The sequence below is a fragment of the Vulpes vulpes genome, chromosome X (genome assembly GCF_048418805.1).
Source record: "Vulpes vulpes isolate BD-2025 chromosome X, VulVul3, whole genome shotgun sequence".
In the NCBI taxonomy this organism is placed as follows: domain Eukaryota; kingdom Metazoa; phylum Chordata; class Mammalia; order Carnivora; family Canidae; genus Vulpes; species Vulpes vulpes.
The window spans coordinates 92,407,880-92,426,730 of NC_132796.1; the positions used below are offsets into that span (position 1 = coordinate 92,407,880).

An 18,851-nucleotide genomic window follows, 5' to 3' on the forward strand; every position below is an offset into this window, starting at 1 on the left:
TCCCCACAGAGCCCAGAGCCTGATGCAGGGCTTGATCCCATGACCCTGAGATCATGACCTGAGCTGAAACCAAGAGTCAGACACTCAACCAGCTGAGCCACCCAGGTGCCTCTAACACTGTCTTTCAAAGAGCAGAAGTTTGTAATTTTGATTAAAGTCAATCTGTTGATTTTTTCTTCCATTCATTCTTTCTTTGATCGTATTTTTGTCTTCAAATTTTATTTGAATTCTAGTTAGTTGACATACAGTGCAATATTAATTTCAGGAGAATTCAGTGATCTGGAATTTACATACAATATCCAGTGCTTAATATGATTAGTGCCCTCCTTAATACTCATCACCCACCCACCTCCCTCTATCAAGCCTCAGTTTGTTCTCTATCTTTAAGAGTCTTTTATGTTTTTTTTCCTCTGCTTTTTCCCCCTCCCATATGTTCATCTGTATTGTTTTTTAAATTCCACATATGGCTGGAAGCATATGGTATTTGTCTTTCTCTGACTTATTTTGCTTAGTATAATACACTGTTGCTCCATCCATAGTGACACGAATGGCAAGATTTCATTCTTTTTGATGGCTGAGTAATATTCCATTGCATATATACCTTTGGTCATATATAAAAAAAATCTTCACCTAACCAGAGGTCACAAAGAGTTTTCTCTTATATTTTATTCTAGGAGTTTTCTATTTCAGCTTTTACACTTATGTCTATGATCCATTTTGAGTTAATTTTTATATACGATATAAGGTAAGGGTCGAGTTTTTTTTTTTTTTTGCATACAGGTATCAAATTGTCCCCCTACCATTTGTTGAAAAGACTATCCTATTACATTTTGTTGTCTTTGCCTTTCTGTCAAAAATCAACTGACCATATATGTGTGGGATTACTTATAGATTTTCCGTTCTGTTCTATTGATCTATATATGCGGCCTTATGCCAATACCACACTGCTTTGTTTACTATAGATTTATAGTCTTGAAATCAGAGAGGGTAGGTGCTCCAGATTTCTTCCTTTAAATTATGGTTTGGCCTTTTTATATCCTTTGCTTTTCTATAAAAATTTTAGAATCAGCTTGTCAATTCCTACAAAGAAGCCTGCTGGGATTGTGATTGAGATTGTGTTGACTCTATAGACTAATCTGAGGAGAACTGACTTCTTAACTCTATTAAGTCTTCTGATCCATGAATACGGTATGCTTCTCCACTTATTTAGATCTCTTTTAATTATTTCATCAGTGTTTTATAGTTTTCAACATACAAATCTTGCATATATTTTGTTAGATGTATCCCTAAGTATTTCATTTTTATTATGCTGTTGTAAATTGTCCTTTTTGTTAAATTTCAATTTTCAGGGCGCCTGGGTGGTTCAGTTGGTTAAGTATCTGACTCTTGATTTCAGCTCAGGTCGTGATCTCAGGGTCCTGAGATCAAGCCCTGTGTTGGGCTCTGCACTCAGCAGGGAGTCTGCTGGAGATTCTCTCTCCCTCTCCCTCTGCCCCTCCCCCCACTCACACATGCTCTCTCTCTCTCTCAAATAAATAAATCTTTTCAATTGATATACAGTTAATTTTTGTATGTTGACCCCGTGTCCTATAATTTTGCTATACTCTCATGCATTCTATAACTTTTTGGTACACTCTGAGATTCTCTGGGTAGATGATCATGATGTCTGTAAATAAATTTGGTTTTTTTCTTTTTCAATTTTTGTGTCTTTCATTTCTTTATCCTTGCTTAACTGCCCTGGCTAGAACCTCCAATGCAGCGTTGAATAGAAATGGCAAGAGCAGACATCTTTGTCTTGTTTCTGCTATTAGGGGAAAAGAGGTCAGTCTTTTACCATTAAGTGTGATGTTAGGTGTAGGATTTTTATAGATTCCATTTATCAGATTGAGGATGTTGCCTTCTATTTCTGGTTTCCTGTAGTTTTCATCATGAATGGATTTGCATTTTTGTCAAATGCCTTTTCTGCATGAATTGATATATGGTTTTTATTTTTCATCCTCTTGATAAATTACGCTGATTGATTTTCAAATGTTTAACTACTCTTGCATTCCTGGGATAATCCTTACTTAGTCATGAGGTATTATCCTTTTTATGTGTTGCTGAATTCGATTTTCTGATATTTTGTTGAGGATTTTTTTTGTCTATGTTCATGAGGATACTGGGCTGTAGTTCTCTTATAATGTCTTTGTCACATTTAGTATTTATTCAGTTTTGAATTGGAGTTATTTTTCAAGTAGAGAGGCTGAGTTTAGAGTCGGTCTGAGGCAACAGCGTTATAAGAAGGGCAGATTTCTCTGAGGTATTCACTGCACCTTCCTCTGCTCTGCTAAACCACACTACTGACAACTGCAGATGGCGCTGGACTCTCAAATAGTCTGCTGCTCAGAGCTCTGAAATTTTCTGTATCCCTTCTCTGCTTCACTTCCAAACCAATGGCACAATGTACAAAACAACAGGGATCTGCTCCCTGTATATATTAGTTACTTAATCAGACACACTAAACGTCAGGGATCTAAGAGACCTGTAGTCATATCTCTGTCTATGCTTAAGGTGATTTGAATGAGCTCAAGAGGCACCTGCGCACACGGTCACCAGGGTGCAAGGGATGCTGAGGGGAGATTGCATCCAGCTTGAGAATGGGAGTACTTTCAAATCGTCACCTGTACTTAGCAAAGGTTTGAGAGTTCTCTGTAGTACCCTGGGTATTTAACAAGCATTGTGATGCTGAGTAATGATTACAGCTGTACATAAAATAGAAAGATTAGAGTCTCAGTTGCCTGCTTAATATGTAAATGTATCCAGTTATGTGTGAGTGCTTCTAATGAAGTAACTTTTACTTCTGTTCCCTACATTGAGAGTGATTGATGAAAAAAAAAACGCTTTATAACCCCATCAGAAATTAGCAGTCAACAGGCCATTTGAAGGGACTCTGTGGTGCTGCCTGGCTTGGGGCTAGGAGGCAGTGGGACTGGGTTTTAGCCTGGGCTTTACAATTGATGTCCACCTCGCTGGGCAATAGGAAGTAGACTTCCTTATCTCCAGCTGTGCTCAGAGAGTTGTTGATGATGGATTGTGAAATAACTTCACTTACCTATTTGCTTTGGGTTGGTTCTCATTCAACATACAGGTATGGAATCGATAGAAATAGCAGCTACCAGGCACTGTGCTGGTCAAATCTAGCAGATCTGTGTTGGCTAATCTGGTGCTTTTGTTTATATTATTTTCTTCAATCATCACACTAATCTTGGAAGATAGTAATTAATATACCTCCATTTTATAGATGGAGAAACTGATGCTCACAGAGACTAAGTTCTTGACCTAATCTCACCCTGTAAATTAATGACTGGGCTGAGACTCAAATTCAGATCACCATGGCTACCCCTCCCTGTCTTTCCCACTGCTGGGGATGGTAACATCAGCCAGAATTCTCACATATCTGTAACTGGATGTGCTTGGAACAAGGAGTATTCTGTGTGTCTGTGATGAGGAACTAGATCCAGACAGTGACTAGGGTTGAGCATGGCCTCTTGCACCTTACATCATACACACTGTTCTCAGCATTTCACGAGGAGGGCAATGATTTGAATTGCATCTCTTGTAATGTCTGGCTTAGGAAGAGTGCAAGATTCCACTTGCTGTCTCTGTAGCAATAAAGGGTCTCTCTCCTTTATTCTCTTCTTCTCTTAGAAGGCAGAGGCATTCTATGGAGTGTCTCCAACTGGAAAAAAATTATAGCAATTATAGCCCTTATTATACACTAGACACTCTCTAATCACTTTCCACACATTAACTCATATAATCCTCACAACAGTTCTGTGAGAACCTTTATTATTCCCATTTCACAGATGAATAAACTGAGCCACAGAGAGGTTAAGTAGTTTTCCAAAGTCTCCCAGCCAACAAGAGGCAGAGCTAGGATTTGATCCCAGAGTGTGTAGTAATTCTAAGGCCTGTGCGGTCCTTATGGTAGCCACTAGCCACATGTGGCTATTTTCAGTTAAATGAATTAAAATTAAATAAAAGTAAAAATTAAGTTTCTCAGTCATACCAGCCATATTTCAAGGGCTTAATAGCCATGTGTGACTAGTGGCTACCATATGGAATGGTGCATTTATAGAATGTTCCCATCCTCACAGAGTGTTATATTGCATAGCATTGGGTGAGATTCTGTGCATTTAAGAGGTTAAAAGGCATTGAGATGGTATGGCTGTCTCAGAGGACAATCTGAGTACATCTCCCTGTGTTCTTGGGTTGGTCTCCATTTATCTTTGTTTCCAATTTTCTGTCCATTCCTCTTTTTAGCTTGATCTGTGAACAGGATAGCATGTTCAGCCCTTTCTAAGTCTGGCTTTAAACTCTGACCTAAGCCTCTTCTGCTAACCACCATCTCCGCCCACTCCACCCCCACCCCTTGCCACCAGCCTCCCCCAGTCCCACCTGACCTCGGGCTCCTATTGATGCTTGGATTTTCGAAGAGCCCCAGATTCTGCTCAGGACTTTGTGTTAGGCCTGCAGACCACCGGGAGCCCCAAGCCATGGCAGGGAAAGAAAAGATACCAAGGGGGTATTTAGCTTTTAGCCCCTTGCTACTTCTGTCTCTAGACCTTGGCCCTTACCATATCAGTCTGAGTTGTTTACCAGAGGAGAAAAAAATAAAGGAGCTTCCAAATAAGAGCCATAGAATAGAACTCTGCAGCAGTTCTCTGCTACACTGATTTATAGGCATTCCCACAAAATTCCCCAGGGCTGGGGCCAGCTGCCAACTGATTGACAGTGATTACCCTAGGAGATTTTTGTGGGTTTTCAGAGGCCTAACAAAGTAGGGTCCTCCTTGCTAGCAGATGGCTATCTATAGGGAAGTTGACAAGGCTCTATGCCCTGCCACCCCTAAAATAAATTTCCCTCTGGAACTCGCAGGGAGTCTGTGATGCCTCCTCCCCTTCAGAGGGAGTGTGCTGTTTATTTGTTGGCCCATATGTCACATCAGCAGGGCAGTGTTGCCCATTCTCCCCCCAGGGTACTGAGATAAGTGTGGGCGGGGACATTTTGATGGGTGGAGTAGTTTGTTGAAAAGTTGCAGACCTGCCAGACACACTTAGTCCTCTCTGTAGCCTGTGGCCGTTTCTCATAGGTTCAGATTCAGGAAGGAAGGGAGGTTTGCAAAGACTCCTTGTAGGCATGTTGCCTCTCGGAAATGGAGGTTTCTCAGGGCATGCCAGGACCAGGATTTTGAGAATACTGATAAGCTTTTAAAAAGAAAGGGGAGGCCACTGAGTGGTTATGTGTGGTTAGGTCTTGGCATCTGTGATCAATACAGCAGGTGCTTTGTTGCCATATTGATAGGGGGTAGAGGAGGGTGGTGGCAGAGGCTCTTTACCCCACCAAGTGTCTGGGTGAGAGGTGACTTGGAGAGCCCATGTCTGAGTCAGTGTTATCTTCTCTTTTTGTTCCTATTCCTGGAAGCAACCTGCTGCCCTCATGTGTATTGCTATAAACCTTTTCAATATGCCCTACAGGGCCCATCAGAATAGTAATAACAAGCCCTCATACCAGAATGGCCACCTACAGTTTACAGAACATTCTCAAGTCTTTTGTCTCTCCTGTTGTCTCTGAGGAGGGAGGACTGGCTTATCATCTCCATTTTAATGGTGAGGAGATGGAGGCAGAAGCCTCAAGCTTTCTTTGCAAGGTAGTGTTTCAGTGGCACCTGACTGAAATCCCACATATCTGGCCACCCTTCTATTTCTCAAAGCTTCTAGTTGCTTATCCTGCTGTGTCTTTTATTGGGTCTTTGGGAATTGGTGGAGAAGTTTGGTTTCTGGGAAGGGCAGGCATCACAGCTGCCTTGATGTGCTTCATGGGCTTTCTTTTGCCTCACATTTGTTCTTTAGCTCTCCCCTTCTAAGCTTGATCCCTCTCATTTTTCTGGAGTCAGAAAACCCATTCAGCATTATTATTTTTTGCCACTGGTCAACGTCCATCGATGACAGTGTAGACACAGGAATCAAGGGAATGTTCTGCACTACCCTGTCTTATGACATTCAAGATGTCCAGCATGTCTTGATGACTGACCATGCTCATGGGGACAGAACCATTCTTTGAGGACCATGGAGTGCTTGAAATGGCACATTAATAAGTTTGGGCTTATCTTGTAGGTAGAGGTTAGCCATGAAAGGGTCAGTGTGCTGGGGGTTAGAAGGCAACTCTTGGAAAAAGATTTGCTCTGGGATGTTGTTAGACAAGCAGGAGGCAGGAGCAACTCTGCAGGGGTAAACAAGGTGAAGGGATCACTTCAGAAGTGTGATCCAAGGAAGACTTCGTGCCAATTAATTGCAATTGCTGGCTTCTCACCTTCCAGCAAATGGTTACAATAAGCTGGTCACAGCCTTCAAGTGTGTTGTAATTGTCTGTTTACCTGTCTGCCTTCCCTGCTTTTGTATGAGCTTTGAGAGCAAAGGGGCCTAGTCTTATTCCCCAGTTCCTAGCGCAGGGCAAGACCTAGAGTAAATGCTCAGTAAATATTTGTTTGAATGATGAGAATCTCACACCTTTGTTCTCAGGTACTGCCAACAAATTCCCATCAAGAACTGCCAATCCTTAGCAGAGTCTTTCCTGCTTATATATTAGGCACCTGCTTGGAGCCACTGGGGTCCTGCCTAATGGACTGAAGCAGGTCTTGACTAACTAGAGAGTAGTTGGCTAAAGGGAGCCCTAGTGTCTGGTGGAGGCAGTTTTTTCCCTTAAGGGCCTGTTAAGGAAAAATTATCCTGACACCTGTTAAAATGGCAAAGAAGACTTTCTTTAAGACTATTGCAATAGGGGAGAGAGATAGAGACTGGACTCAACTCCTAACAAGGACAAGTGGGGATTATTAGCCAATGAGCAGAGTGACGAGGTCAGTGGATGCAAAATTAGGCGAATTTGATTAGATGTTGTTTGGGAGTGAATGTTTGTGTCTGCTCCCCCATTCATATGTTGGCATTTGGAGATGGGGATTTTGGGAGGTGATTATTTAGATGAGGTCATGAGGGTGAGCTCCCATGATGGGATTAGTGTCCTATGAGAAGAAGAGAGACCAGCAGTTCTCTTTCTTCCCTTCTCTTCTATATGATGATGCAGTGGGAAGGTGGCTAGCAGCCAGCCAGGATGAGAATTCTTACCGGGGATTGAACCTGCCAACTTTTTGATCTTGGATGTGCCAGCCTCCAGAGGTGTGGGAAATTTGTTTAAGCCATCCAATCTATCGTAGTTTGTTATAACAGCCCAAGCTAACTAAGACAGGCATCAAGGGTGAGGGAATTTTTGCTAAGCTGGCATAACAGGATTTTTGCTAAAAGCAAGCCAAGGATTTAGGAAACAGGGCTGGAGGAAGCCAGGGTGGCTGAGTCCATTAAGGAGCTGCCTTCAGCTCAGGTCATGATCTCAGGGTCCTGGGATCAAGCCCCAGTCTGAGTCCTGTGGAGCCCTGCTCAGAGGGGAGTCTCCTCCCACTCTGCCACCCCCCACTCATCCTTTCTCAAATAAATAAAATCTCAAAAAAAAAAAATCAAGGATGGGGAACTTGATCAGATATCAAGTGTGATAAGGTATCTCTGGTGGGGGGGATTTTTGCTAAACTGACTTCGCAGGATTCTTTGCTAAAGATAGACCAAGGGCAGGGCCTAGTTGAAATGAGGGCTTAGAAGAGCCTGACTAAATTTCAATGGAAGAGAGAATCTTTCTCAGGCTTAATCGGCCGGGGCCCAGTTTTGCCCATTACTTCTGCCATTTGCAGACTTAACCTCCAGTTGCCTAGGTGGACATACTTGCTGGGAAACCTGTGCTGATGCCTGTGGTTGCCCCATGCAGCAGTCCACTACAATTTCCTGGGGAGCAGCATGAAAAAGACCTATGCCTGGACCCTATCCCATACCTACTAAATCCAAACTGATGAGTATATATTTAACAAGCTCTCTTGGTGATTCTCATTATCAGCCAGGTCAGGGACCCGCGGCTTTACCCTATGGATTGACCAAGAGGGAGAAAGAACATGAGAACTGGTTGCTGGGGAGGGTCTCCCATATCTACTTTGCTCATTTTTTCCCATAGGCATGGGTTCCTTGCACCCCTGGAGAGTGCCAGGACTTGTATACTCAGCAAAATGGCAAAGTAAGTGAATATTGTTCATAATATCTGCCACCTTGGCCTTTCAGGTTTTTTAAAAGATATTTTTAAAGTTTATATATTTTTTTTAAGTAGGCTCTGATGTAGGAAAGATGTTAGGGTTCGAAATCAAGAAAGAATCTTGAGACATCTTTGGTGTGAAAAGGTGGTTTCATTAAAGCACAGGGACAAGACGCCAGGGCAGAAAGAGCTGCACCAGGGTCATGAGGAGTGGCCCATTACAGACTTGTGAGTTGGGAGGGGTGGGGTTGAGAGCATAAGTCTCTAAGGAATTTTGGAAGCAAGGTTTCTAGGACCTTGAGGGGGCTAGCTATTGTTAGGAAAAGGTCATTTGTTACTGTCTAGTAAAACCCTTAATCATGAGACCCTTCAGATGGGTATCGGTGGGTGCTATGCTTGGGGTGGGTGACTGCCAACATATCTTGGGGTAGGGCTTAGAGATTAAAAAATTTCCAAAGAGATTTTTAGATGTTAAAGTAGATTTAGAGGATCCTGGGGGTCAGGCTAAGATTGCCTTTTGCCCTTAGCGAAGAATTAACATCGAGGCAGCTGAGCTCCCGGAGAAAGGTCACTCTGTTTCGAGGACTTGTCAATGGGCTGTAGGTAGCAAGGAGATTTTTCTTTTGCCTTTGTTTCCCACATCAGGCTGCCTGACCAATGTAGGACTTGAACTCACAACCCTGAGATGAGGAATCACATGCTTTACCTACTGAGCCAGCCAAGCTCCCCTAAAATTTAAGTAAACTCTACCCGCAATGTGGGGCTTGAATTTAACAACCCCAAGATCAAAAGTAGCATGCTCCACCAACTGAGCCAGGGCCTTTGTTGCCCCTCCAGACATCTGGTGCTTTTCTTCCTTCTGAAAGAGGCTGGTTAGGTACTGCTTTCTAAGGTTTTTATTTTTGATGAGGCAGTCTGACCTTTTTTAAAAGGGGACAAATCCAGAAGTTAAAGGACTGGATGTCCCCAAAGTAGGAGATTCAGATATTGGGGGTCAGGCGGGGGTAGGGAGGAGGGCAGCAAGGGTACGTGCGTATATGTGTGTGTCTGAAGGTGTTAGGAGGTAAGGTTTTCTAGTATCCCTACAAATTACACAGACATAGCTGCTTTCTTTGCCTGTGCCTAAAAGCGGCTCAGATATTTGTCTATGCCCCAGATTCCTAGGACTTTCTGGGAGATATTAGGCAGAGTCCTATCTTTTTCCTAAAAGGATAGAAAAATGAAAGGCTTAAAGCTAAACCCAGACCCTCAGGTAAGATGCAACCCTTACTGAAATAGCACTGTGTCAGCAGAACACGGTCCTATTGCCTCATTATCAGGTGAGGTCAGGACATTATTTCTGGCAGCTTCTGAAAGCCACAGCCTCTTAGAAAAAAAGTCTTCCTGAAGGTTTAATACAGCCTGCTCTCGCTCTTTCTCAGGAGCTCAGCACGCTTGCGCGTGCTCTTTCTTTCTCTCTTTTCTTGGGCCTCCTTTTAAAATGCTAATTAAATTTGCTTGATCCACTGGCCCCCAGCCCCAGCTAATTTGGGAGATCAAGAAAGGGAGCTTGATATCTATAAAAGATGTGTCTGTCTTTCCACCTGAGCTACCTTTGTATTTCATTCTGTTTTATTACAGGAAATTGTGTCAGGGGCTCTAAACACTAACATACATAACATTGATTGTATTCTGCATAACAAATTGGATTAGGATAATTACCACACAGATGTTAAAAAACCCAGAATGCAAATCAATGCAATTAGTCATGACTTAATATACTATAATTCACACACTGGAATGTCTTATTGTGATTATACTATTTTAGAACAAAACGCTTTAACAAAAAAGGAAGAAAAGAATTCTTTTACTCTGGAGCTGCACGTGCTCTGAACAAGAAATTGTTTTATGCTAATTTGGAATTTGACTACTCAGAATTCTTATTAACTAATCAGATCCTTCAATTTCTCTTGCCCCCTTTTATATGGAGAAAGCTGCTTCTTTAGCAAGACAATTTCATGCACAATTCAACTTGAATGCCACCATTATGAACAAAGGAATTTGCACACGGATGCTTTTGACAAACATGGCTTTAGAAAACCGAGCTTCGGGTGGTGGTGGGGGTAGGGGCCGCCCTCATTGATGGCCAGGACCCTAAAACAAAGCAGACAAGTGTAAGCAATTGGAAGGGGCCCAAGTTAGCCAGCAAATAGGCAGACTTGTCACGAGGGCAGTAGGCTCAGGGCTGCCACAAAGCATTGCATAGCTTGTGCCTAGCTGAGAGGGCTGAACTCCAGCCCGGGATCCATGCTCCAAGTTCTGCTCCCAGGTGACCCAAGGAAAGAGCACTTCTTTTCTAATTCACACAAATGTGACTTATGGCTACAAGGCAGGAGTTTGGTCAGAGAGAAGAAAACAAAAACCAAGTCTCATTGCCAGAAATTACAGCAGCTAGGACCCCTGGAGTCTAAACTGTGAACTCAAATCCAATTCCTAGATTCTTTTCTGGTTTATCCTGCAGCCCACCCCTTTGCTCTGCACTTACTTAGAATTCCTCTGAGATCTAAGTTTTAACTCTCAAGTACACGCTCTTTGTGATTGTTCTCTATGTCAAAGCTTTGCTCACCCAAATGATCTGGGAAAAATTATTTTCCCTCTATCCTTCTAGGTTCTTGGCTGAGACCCCCTGTAATACAAAGACAAATTAACAGGAGAAAACAAACAGATTTAATAACATATATGCTTCCTGTATACGTGGGAGACCCAGGAAAACAGTAACTCCCAGCAATGGCTCAAACCAAGACCTTAAATATCATCTCCAGCACAAGACAAAAGATGTTGGGGGTAGGGGGAGCCAGTTAATGGGAAGCTCTCAGGAAAAGCACAGTAAACCAGAGTATGATTTGTTATGCAGGCCTATGTCCTTGCCTCCTCCATTGATAAGTTTCTAGAGATTTAGAGTCCTCCTTCTCTTCCCATACTGAGAGGGAGACACCCTTTACAAATGGAGATTTCTCTTATAGACGTAAATGTCTCTTACAAAAGGGAAACTTCTTATTTTTCAGAGCTTTCCATGCATCTGTAGTTCTTGAAAATAATTAGCCTGAAAGAATCCTTATGCTGAAGGGCATGGTTTGGGGATGACAAATTCTGTGGCCCTCAAGTCCTAAGATTGTGGCATCATCATCATCCTCTCTGGGGTCTCCTCCCCCACCTAGGGTTGCTAGATTTAGCAAACAAAAATACGGAATTACCAGTTAATTTTTTCCTAGTTTTTTTTTTTAAAGATTTTATTTATTTATTCATGAGAGACACACACACAGAGCGGCAGAGACGTAGGCAGAGGGAGACGCAAGCTCCCTGCAAGGAGCCCAATGTGGGACTCGATTCCAGACCCCGGGATCACGCTCTGAGCCAAAGGCCCATGCTCAAACACTGAGTCATCCAGGCGTCCCTGCCTGGTTAATTTGAATTCCACATACACAACAAATGCTTTTATAAATACCTAAAAAATGAGTAATATATCATATGCAATATTTTGGACATAGTTACATTACAATTAGCGTTGTTTATCTGAAATTCAAGTTTAACTTGGCATTCTGTGTTTTATCTGGCAACCCCAGCACAAAGCACAGAGCTTGTTGATTCAAATAGATCTAGACTATTTGAAGTGGTAATCACATTTGAGCCTGTATCAGGATCACCTGGAGGTGATTAAGACACAGATGGCTGGTTGCCACCCCCAGGGTTTCTGATTCAGCACGTCTGGGGAGGTGCCTGAAAATTTGCATTTCTAACCAGTTCCCAGGTGATGCTGCTGCTGGTCTGGGGACCGCGCATTGGGAACAACTGCTCTAGCACAACTTCAATAAATAGATCCAATGGGAATGAAGTTCTTGTTGCCAAATTGATAATAAGCAGGCTGAGAGCTTCACTGACCTCTTGCAGCTGGTTCTGTGGGCTCCCTCCAGGTGCTCCTTCAAGGAATGTGTATTCACTTGTTCTGCTTTCAGCTTGCTAGGGTGAAATCCCTAGAAATAATCCCTCTTGACTGCCTTAGGTTGGTGATAAGCAAAATTGTGTGGTTTTGCTGCTTCTAGCCTTGTTTGTGATTCCATCAACTTTGACTACTCTGCCTTCCTCCCTTCTAGGTGCCAATGTCTTTCCATTCTCTAGCCAGGGATGGTAAATCTGTGTTGTGGGTCCCAGTGAAGAAGGACTCCATTTATTTATTTCTTAAGCAGGGAAGCTACCATTTGGAGGTTACTGGCGGTTTTTAGTGAAGGCATAGATTTCCTTTGAGGCTTTCTCCCTTTCCTCTGGGCAAGTTATGGAAATGGCCCTTTAGTTACAAAAATATAAAGCATTATATTCCCATATGACACTGACAGCTGTCAGGAGGGAATGAGGGGAATTTGCATAAGGTGTACCAGGACTTGTCTTTGAGATCCAGGTCTTAGATTTGTTCTTTCTTTCTTTCTTTCTTTCTTTCAGATTTTAATTTATTTGACAGAAAGAATGAATATAAACAGGAGCAGGGGTAGAGGGAGAAGCAGACTCCCTGCTGAGTAGGGAGTCCAATGCGGGACTCAGTGCAGGACTCAGCCTAGGACCCAGCGATCATGACCTAAGGTGAAGGCAGCTGTTTAACCAACTAAGCCACCCAGGCACCCTGAGTTCATGAATTTCTGACTGAGATCCTGACCCTTTCTATTCAACATTCAAAGTTATTGTAACATGTTGGGGGTGGATAGGGTGATCCTGGCCCATTCTAGGGATTGGGAAAGGGCAACAAAGTTCCGGAGATAAAAAAATACTATGAGGATACAAGGAGACAGGACCTGGTGGCTGGCCTGGGCACTGCAGGTCTGTGGTGCAGGGTATTAGGATACGCTGCTGCCAAATCTTTGAAGCCACTGCTACAGAATTTGCATCAACACAGTCCCTCCTGAGGCCAACTTTAAGCCACAAGCAAAGATCCATTGTGCATGTAATAGTTGGAAGAGCCTGGGTCTATTTTATTTTGAAACATTTGTTTGGGGACAAGTATGTTCCATTGTCCTTGAGGGACATAATCCAGCCTAGCAGTGAAGCATATATAGTGGTCTCAGGGATAGTCCCTGCCTGATACCCTGTATTCCTTTTTTTTAAAAGATTTATTTTTTTAAAGATTTTATTTATTTGTTCATGAGAGACAGAGAGAGAGAGAGAGAGAGAGAGAGAGAGAAAGAGAAAGAGAGGGAGAGAGAGAGAAAGAGAGAGAGGCAGAGACTCAGGCAGAGGGAGAAGCAGGCTCCATGCAGGGAGCCCGACGTGGGACTCAATCCGGGGTCTCCAGGATCAAGCCCTGGGCCGAAGGTGGTGCTGAACCGCTGAGCCACCCGGGTTGCCCAGAGATTTATTTATTTGAGAGAGAGCACAAGTGGGAGGAGGAGCAGAGGGAGAGGGACAAGCAGAGTCCATGCTGAGCATGGAGCCTGATTGTTGTGCCCAAGATTGAGAATCCGAGAAACCACCAAGGAGCCGACACCGATGCAAACACACGAGGGTTTATTACAAGCTTGAGCTTGGGTCCAAGTACACCCGACACAGCGGAGCAGGGACTTGGACCCCGAGACTAAGAGGCTTAGCAACTTTATAGTGGCCAGTGGCCAATGGGATACGCAGAAAGTTGCACACTCATGTTGGTCCACTCACAGGTGGCCGATTGAATTACATTTTACCCTAAAGTATCCATTGAACTGGTCTATCACTGAGCCAGATTTCCGGTTAGGGTGTGCCCTGGTCTTGACTAGGGTGGGGCAGTGCCCTAAGCAATAAGCAGGTCAGCACAAGGCAGGTGCAGCACAAAATGGAGTCAGTCCTGCTCTGCTTGTCCAGGGGTAGGGGGTTTTTGTTAAATTTCCTGGGTCCCACACTGATGTTGGGCTCCGATCCCACAACCCTGAGATCATGACCTGAGCTGAAATCAAGAGTCGGTTGCTTAACCGACTAAGTGACTAAGCCACCCAGGTGCCTCAGATGCCCTGTATTCTAAGGGACCTCAAGATAAAGGCTTAATTTCCTGTCAGTGTGGACATAGAAAAACTCAGTCATGGTAATTTAAACAGTAAAAGCAATTTAAATTTGTTCTTGGAGCTGGTGAAGTGGGATGTACTTCTTATGCATTATATATATGTTTCTGCCTTCCCCTTTTGGTCTCATGGTAGACACTGTTATTTGATCATAGCCTTCTTTCCCATTGATCCTGGGGGTGTCCTTTGTGCCCCCTCAATTATTAATTAGGGCATTCTTGGTTGCAAGTGACAAAAAACTTTTAAATCTTTATGTAGCACTTCTTATATGCCAGGTAGCATTTTAAAGGTTTTATAAATTTACAAATTTACAGACTCTTTTAATTCAACCATAGAAGGTAGAGATATAATCTCAATTTTACAGATTTTTTTAAAAAAAAGATTTATAATTTCAGGGAGAGAGCATGAGCAGGGGGAGGAGCAGAGGGAGAGGGACCAGCAGACTCTCTGCTGAGCAGGGAGCCAGTCGACTCAGGGCTTGATCCCAGGACTCTGGGATCATGACCTGAGCCAAAGGCAGATGCTTAACTGACCGAGCCACCCAGGGGCACCCCAATTTTACAGATTAAACAAAAAGGAGATTTTGTTTTTTTAGTACAGATTCAGAGATGTCTTACAAAACCCAAGTTCCTGAATGTAAGTGATCTTCAGAGATGAACTGGGACCCTGGGATATGTCCTGAGTCCTCTACCAATTGCTCATGTACCTCTTTGTATCTGTGTTTCACTCTTCTTTCTTCCATTAGATCAGCTTTCTCTTTCTAGACCATATGGAGGAAAATATAGTGTCTAATACCACCCAAGTTTCACATTTGATGAAACTGACCATCCGGAGAGAGAAACTGATCTCTCTTTTAATTAAAAAAAAAATCCCATTGGAATGAATTTATTAGCTCAGTTTGGGTTAGGTGTCCAAGCCTGGACTCAGTCTCCTGGGGAATCAACATTTGCTAACCAAATGTAACTCATAAATGGGGGATTTACAAAACCACGGACAGAGGGCAGCAAGTCACATTGCAGGAACACAGAGTTCCCACTGATACCAGGCAGATGGAGGAAGGGAAAGGAAAAGTCCTAGAAATGAAGCATTGGGAAGACAATAGCTGTCTGCAAAACCTTAACTCCTCATTCCACCTGGCTTCTCCCAAGTGATAAGAACTGGCACATGGTGCTATTTGTTATCTCTGTTCTGACCTCCACCCTCTCATTATGGGTAATGGATGTGTTAGCTTCATTTATACTCCTTGCATCAGTCTGAAGGGAGGATCTTCACATCTGTCCCAGATTGTCCCCTGTTCTCTGCCCTGGTAGCCCTTTTTTGCTCTTATGCAATACTGTTTGACCTCATCTTGCGGGTGAGCTCTATCAACTGAACACATTTTCAGTGACCTTTTCCTAAGTGTGGTGACAGAGCTGTTACAGAGAAAGAAATTGCCACTGAGAGGATGTGGAAATTGGAGGAATGAGGCAGGCTAGAGGTGTCAGTAAGAAAGTTTGTCTATCTGGCAATTTAGTCAGCTACTAGTTAGGCTCAGAGACTGAGTTTTGTCAAAGAAATTTAGAGGTCAGTAATCTCATGGGGATGGACTCATGCTAACCAAATCGAAATCACAAGGGATTAAGATACAAAGCCAGAGTTCCATTTTTTATTCATTTTCTAGAGGTACAGAGAACTATTCATCAGATTGGACTTGGCATGGCCAGACTCAAAAGGGAAGCTTTATAATAGAAGGTTGTTTGGGGAGCAAGGAATGAGAACTAGGGGACCTCCTTGGATTTTCTTTAAAATAATTTTTTTGAATATAGTTACACACTATTACATTAGTTTCAAGTGTACAACATAGGGATTCAAATTTCTATACGTTATGCTATGCTCACCACAAGCAGAGCTACCATCTGTCACCATACAACACTATTACAATACCATTGTCTATTTCCCATGTTGTACATTTCAGTCTTGTGATTTGTTCATTCCATTCTGGTATTATCTTAATGGCATCTGCCATCCACCTATGATAGCCCCATCCTAGAGATAGATCAGAGGGCAGAGACCAAATACTCATATTTGTATGTGAGAATGAGCTTTCCTGGGCCAGTTGGGCAACATATTGAGAGTTTCTTGTTCTTTGACTCACTGCCGTCTAGATCTCAACACTAACCTCTTCTTTGGTTAACACGTCTATCTTCAGCTTCAGTCAAGTTACTATGCAATCAGTTACCAGCAGCCTTACCTCAAACCGGTGAGAAAGGAACATGGCTCTGCAATATGATAATTGATGGTTGCAGCTAACCATTTTTTCAATACTGAGTTAAACTTAAATAGGCTTCTTTTCCATAGGACTTCTCGGAGCATTTAGTGAACTAAGCAATGTGCCCTGTGAATTTCCAAAAGAAGGCTAGAGACTGTATTTATCTGACTGCCTACTTGTATTATTCAGAGGAAGCCATGATGGCAAGTGTATTAGTTTCCTATTGTTGCTGTGGCAAATTAGCGTAAATTATGTGGCTTAAAAACAATCCAAATGTGTTATCTTATAGTTTCATAGTTCAGAAGTCCTAAAATCAAGGTGTCAGCAGGACCACGTTCCTTCTTTAGAGGAGGATCTGTCTCCTTGCTTTTTTTTTTTTTTTTAGCTTCTTGAGCCCATCCATATTCCTCTTCCATCTTCCAAGCCAGCAGCTAGTATCTTTAAATCCCTCTTCCTCTCCTTCTCCGCACTCCTGTCATCACATCTTCTGACTCTGACATTCCTGCCTCACTCTTACAAGGATTCTTGTGATTATATTGGACCCAACCATATGATCCAGGGTGATCTTTCCTTTTTTTTCTGTTCAGGAAGCATTTTATTGTTGTTCCAAGTTTTAGGGATTTTCACTGACAGAAAATCAATACTTTCAGAAAACCTCCCGCATGGCCCTGCTCAGCTTCTGAATCTTGGTTCTTGCAGACATATCGGCATACTTCTCTCCAATACGGACAATCATTCTCCCCAAGATTGACGGATCAACCTTAACTTCCAATTCCAATACTTGGCCTTTGCTTAGGAGCTCTTCAGGACCGTTTTTAGTTCAGTAAGAGTGGCTTCATCCAAAGGAGACGCGGTGGTCACTGTGCACGGTACTTCTCCACGGTGGACACTCATCATGGCGGAAAAGGCAGAAATGACTCCAGGGGTATTGTTCAGGCGACCTTTCTCAGCAAGCAAATTGATCGGGTTGGATGTGCTAGGAGAGAACCTCTCTCTTGCTGTCATGTCATTTAGGCTTTTCACTTTCACAGGACATTTTACGTAGGGATTCATAATGGAAGCAGCCATTTTAGGTTCCTTCAAGATTTGTGCTACTCTCAACGATTCCTTTTCTACTTGTTCCAGTTTATTCTGTTTAAATGCAGCAGAATAAAGAGCAGTGGCATAGTGACCTTCGATACCATATACCTGAACAGGTAGCCTCACGAGCTTGGAAAACGGCCGACCACAGTCGTGCTAAAGCACCGCACCTGCCGGGACAGCGCGGACACCGCTGGGGTGGCCATCTTCTCCGGGTGGCTGTAGGGCAAACCCGAGTCAGAGGGAGCCGGGGTAATCTTTTCATCTCAAGATATTTAACTTAGTCACATCTGCAAAGTCCTTTTTGCTGTGTGATGTAACATGTCCCCGAGACTTTGGGGATTAGGATGTGGACATCTTTGGTGGGGGGTGTGTGTGTCATTTTACCTACCACAGAGAACAGTGGGAAACACTGGGCTGTGGTATTAAACATGCTCATACAATCCTACTATTCTGAGGTTAAACTTCATTGGGTTTGGAGAGCTCCTGACCTTTCTCAGCTACATTTTTAGAGGTTAGAATGGGCTCCCACAGATCTCACAGAGTTCTCAGAGGGTACTTAGTACCTACAAGATCTACTGGTTTCGACTTGGGCAGTGGCAAAAGCTCCTGGCTGGAAGAAGAGAAAGGGCTTGTGTACTGAAGAAAGGGACTTTCCCCAAGACTCCTTCCCAGAAACATATCATTCTCAGACACCAAAATAATGCAGAAGGAGTCCATGTCAACGGGTTAAAGTTACTTGTTTAATCAAAAGTAGAGATAACCTATCATTTGAAATGGAAATTAGGGCTCCAGAATATCTTAAATGAGAGTGTTGCCACCCTGGGAAACCCCCTGTCTACTAGTGAGCAGGAAAGTAAGGCTGCAAGCAGTTGACCTTTTCATATCACCCGATGTATTTGTGACAGGTGCTATGCTGCGTTTGAAGAAATTGACACCCAAAGTTCTTCACTTTCCTGCGGAGAAAACTTGATACCTTCTTTCTCTAAGGCTATTTTAGCCTTGTTTCATGGATGATGGTAATAACTCTTGACCTTGACGGAGTTTCCATTGGGTATGAGGGTCCCCAAAGCCAATGACCTTACCAGAAACCAAACTGAACAGAGTTATTGAGATTCCATTAATGCTGCATTGACTAAGAATAGTAATTTCAGCTGAAGCACCTGATTATAAGCCAGAGATTCCATTGCAGAAGATGAGTAATTTAGATTATTGAGAGATAATTCCTCCTGAGGGTTTGGGTCTGCTTGGGAAAATACATAGAAGAGGTTCCCAGGTATCTTTTTCTCACCAAATCTCAGTAGCCT

General features: G+C 43.0%; 1 pseudogene; it reads right to left on the bottom strand.

The window, feature by feature from the left end:
* Positions 1 to 17,041: 17,041 nt before the first annotated feature.
* On the bottom strand, positions 17,042 to 17,752 carry LOC112934437 (ATP synthase subunit O, mitochondrial pseudogene; annotated as a pseudogene).
* Positions 17,753 to 18,851: the final 1,099 nt, after the last annotated feature.